The sequence below is a fragment of the Macrosteles quadrilineatus genome, unplaced genomic scaffold (assembly GCF_028750875.1).
Source record: "Macrosteles quadrilineatus isolate MER2022 unplaced genomic scaffold, UCM_ALF_1.0 Scaffold_3__2_contigs__length_128488019, whole genome shotgun sequence".
Classification (NCBI taxonomy): domain Eukaryota; kingdom Metazoa; phylum Arthropoda; class Insecta; order Hemiptera; family Cicadellidae; genus Macrosteles; species Macrosteles quadrilineatus.
This window is the reverse complement of record NW_026542596.1, coordinates 13931535-13936386: the sequence shown is the minus strand read 5'-3', so window position 1 is coordinate 13936386 and position 4852 is coordinate 13931535.

Genomic DNA, 4852 nt, shown 5'->3' with positions numbered 1-4852 from the left:
TAATTTTGTAAATGCCATAATCATGTAATATCTTATGCACCTGATGACGTGATATTAAGATATACGTAAATAATAAAATGTTATGTAGGCATATACTGTTGCTAAGCATTTACATTGTGTGTAGATTTGATAGATTCCTAGGGTGTAGGGCATAGGCCTACATGAGAGTGGTAAGGGTTAATTGACTTAAGATAGTCAATACAAATTTTGGCTAGAAAACTAAATCCAACGTTGCCTCACTGCCCCCAACTCAAGCAGCTTTGTGGACATAACTCGCTAAGAGTTTACATTTACATTCGGGTGAATGAATGGGGGTGAAAAAATTAGTATTGGCCTGTGGTAACAGTGCCAATCACTCTAAGCCATGCATCGGTCTTGAAATTTTACACAGAAAATTTTATAATGGGTGGGTGCCAATACGATTGAGGATGTACAATGGACTGTGATGCTAGAGTCTAAGTAAGTAAGAAAGTAAGTATAGTACCAAACGCACATTCCTTTATTTATTAACTTGTTAAATCTACATAAAATATAAATGCTTAGCAACAGTATATGCCTTCATAACATTTTATTATTTTCGTATATCTTAATATCACGTCATCAGGTGCATAAGATATTACATGATTAATAGATTGGTGTTATTTAATTTTGATAGTTTTGATTTTGGTATCACTTATTATTATGTGTAATTTTTTTTTACTTTTAACCTTTTTTAATTGCCCAGATGAACAAGCTAGAATGCTCACAAATAATGCATCGAAACGTTTGCCAGAACCTGCCTCATTACAACCCTCTGAGCGAGGATAATTTAAACGGCAACAGTTCGTGTAACTTTTCTGTACACTAAATAAAAAGTCAACGGTTCAGTAACACAAAATTAATCAATTTTAACACTTTGGATTTATATAAGACCTTTGCCTGGGCATATACAATGAATATATGTCATTGACAGAATAATTGGAGAAATTTAAAAACTAACACAAAATGTTCCAATTTTCAAATAGCTCTGGAGCCTAAACGGTTCATCGGAGATTACCACATTAGGGGTGCATTTTGTAGCAAATTTTGTGTACTTTAATTTTTATAATATAGACTAATAACAAAAAGTTGATAGTTTTTGAGTTATAAGCTAAATATTACAAAAAATATAATTTTTCCCATATTTTTCTCATTTTTGTCAATGTTGCGTCAAGAATTTTTGTTGGCAAACCTCAGATTCGGATTCAGAACCCTAAAATACATAAGAAATGGAAAAAATCAAAACTACCCCAAGACTTCCTCGCTATGAGTAAATTTAAATACAAATTTACTGGATTAATATCAGAATATCCATATTTAAAGGTAGGTAATATGTATAAAACATGTAATCATAAAAGATTTTGCTCTGTTGTGTCACGTATTACCTATCAATACAAATCAGCATGGTACACTATGTTAATATTAGTATACTTTTTCGGCTGCCCTATTCAACAAAACGATATTCATACCAATCCAATGAGACGAAAAAGTAGAAGGGAGAAGGACATACTCGTAAAACTGTTTGTCGATATCAGAAGAACCTGAGAAAAGTTACAAGGCCCTAAGTCACAAAGTCTTTCTTTCGGCTCTCTTACCTCTGGTAATTATATGCTTTTGACCATAGTACATCCAACCAAAGTTTGTGACAATCAAAGCTATCAATATACGTTTAATGATGTTAATGATGTGTCTTAATTGTATTATTATTTGGGTAGTGTAAATTGGAAACATTTACCATCACACTACCTAAACAACAAATATTAAGCACCCATGACAATAAACATTTACAAATGCTAGGGTTGCTGTGTTTATTTCCATAAAGCAAATTTGAATAAGAAATTTGTTAGGTTATTCGAAAAATCTGATAATTACATACATTAATTTTACCGGAAATATTTTCATACAGCTTGTAAATAATGACTACTGAACTACATTACATTGGGATTTTTTGACAGCACGATTATTTTCGCTGATAGACTCTCCCACCTATATCAAGGATTTCTTCCAGTTTTGAGTTGCAGCAGTTCTGATTAACAAAGGTCACACAGGACATTGCCACATTAAATTACAGATCGATACGTAAAACGGTCTCGGTTATTTTATTTCCTGAAAAAGTAAAGTAAATCTCTATTTATTATGAACATTTTCAAGAGGTAATTCTACTATTATGCACTCGTTAATACGTTAACGTAACTCATTAAACCCTCTATAAAATTCAATTTCCAAAAAATAAAAAATAAACGCTGAAATAAGAACCAAATTCAAAACTGATCAATAGGTGTAACTATCGATCCTTCAATCAAACAAACAATCAGTTATTCATTCAATCAATTAATCGGTCGATCCTTATACACTTATACATTAAAGTACAGTGTAGCAAACAATTAATGTATGTTGCTGTGTCAATTGCAATCAGACTAAACGTGCCGGAAGTGTACGAGTGATTTAGATAACTTTCCAAAACTGCAGGTTTCTTATTTATGTTCCAGGCTTTAATTTAAAAGAAGACTTAAAAGAGCTACATTATAAGAGATGTATCATTTAAGAATAAATATTAAAATAAATATATATGTTTACTAAACGATTAAATGTAGTTGACAATGTACACATATTCCATACGCTTAAAATCATATATTATAAAGGGTAGTATAATTGGTATACAACTTAAAACTGTTAAATGTGGATAAATGATTTGATTAAGTGAACAAGAAGAAAATAAGTACCAAGTTAAATTTTGATATTAGTAAGATGTATGCAGATAACGGTCAAACCGGTAAAAATTATTCTAAATTTGGTTAGAGCTTTTGTTTGGTAAGATCTATAAAACATTTGGAATATTCACGTTTGCAGTATCACTGGTGAAAAATTTAAACAAAAAGTGATCAACCCCCTGAAGATATACTTTCTTTTCAAAAAGGTACATTAAAAATGTTGCCAAAATTGTGCACTTCCGAATACCTTCACCACATAAAACCTACAGACTAAGCGATTCTTGTTCTATTTATATTGTTTTTTTTTTATTATTAATCACTTTTACCAATTATCTACGAAACGTTTGTTGTGAAAATAGTTTTCCTTAAACATAGTTTTTCCTTACATATTATGGTACCAATGGAAATTCTAACTAAAGAAATGAAGTTAAAGGGAATCTTCATTATAAAGGATTAAATATCCTGATCTTTGTTCGTTGGAAATCCCTGTTTCGTCGTTAAAAAATTAAGTGTATTTTAACAGGACAGGCTGGTTCAAAATAGTGATGATCTTGAGTAAAGAATCAAACAGTGATATTTTAAGGAAAATGTTTTTTTCATCAAAACATAATAGTATCATATGATCGATTTTTTTTCTTTAACGTTCAACTATTTGTCACACTTATAGTTATAGGTTAAGACATTCCTTATACCATAAAAAGATAATTTTAAAACTTTACAACAATGTTAACGTTTTTGAAGCCGAATGCATCGCAATGTAATGCATTGCTCACAGATGATACACGATTTAAAGGATTGATCAGTAAGTTTAACTCCTGTTTTGCCAAACCAATGAGTTTGCAAAAAAATGATATTAATATTATAAGCGATCTGACACATAAGTTCTGTCATTGACATGTCAACATTATAAAATCAACAATATAAATCAAATCTTTGTGGTAGTCGATACAAACGCTTAGAGATGCCATAAATATGGAGCACAATTGAAAAATTTTGACACAGGTCTAGCAAACAGCTCTATCCACATCCACACCTACATACACAATTGCATGCAGGCATCATTTTGAAAAGAATTTTTTTGGAGGAGTTCAGATGGGGCTTAAAACGGTTATTTCCACCCTCAAAACTCAAACTCAGAAAGTTTGGCAAAAACAATACTTTCTCCAAATACTAGGTATATGAGAAGAAAGTAAAAATAATTATTAACCTTACATTTAATATATTTGTTTTCAAAAGTGGTTTAAGAAAAAATCCTTGCATTACGGGAACATGATGTATGTATTAACTAAGAAAACACATTCGATATTACTTGTTTTAAATACGAAAATACGGTCATCCATGTGGAAATGAGATATAGGGTACAACATAAAACTATATTACATTTTGGAATTTTTCATATGACTTAGGTTATCTTTGAAAATATTTGGCAAAATTTAATTTCTGAATTTACAAGCCTCGGAAAAATCTTTTAGAAACTCTAAAATACACAAACGAAAGCAAAGCAAGCATTGAATAAAACCAACTCTAGTTCAAACTTTGGACTTCGAAACGTATAGAATAAACGGTTGAAAGGATGTTGTTACTTTGAGTTTTGTTGGTTGTAGCGCAAAGCTAACTGTAAATATAAACGTTTATTTAGAGTAAACACTCCAACAAAATGTTTTCTTTCCTTTTGGCAGTTCATAATTGATCTTTCATTTTTACAAAAGTAAGCTTTGTAAACCATGTATTTATATTTATTTATATATATGCATTTGAGCGTGATTGCTGTATGTGTTAGAATAATAAACTTTTAGCAGAGATGCTGCAGATAAGCCAGGTTCCTGAGTATAGATACTTTAATAATCGGAAAAGTCAAAAGAATTTTATTTTCAATCAGGGTGGCAAATTGTTCGAATGAAATATTTGTATAAATAATTCATACTTTTATTGTGGTAACTTAATAGGTGCATGTTGTTTTATTACAGGGATTTAAATCATAATTTTGATTCACATTTAACTCAGGAAATCGATAATATGAAGTAATACTTAAGCATGGTTACTAAAAGAATCTATTTTGAATATTGATATTATATTGTGATGAATCTAAAGGGCACGACTAACTTACTAGGTTTCTTAGGACC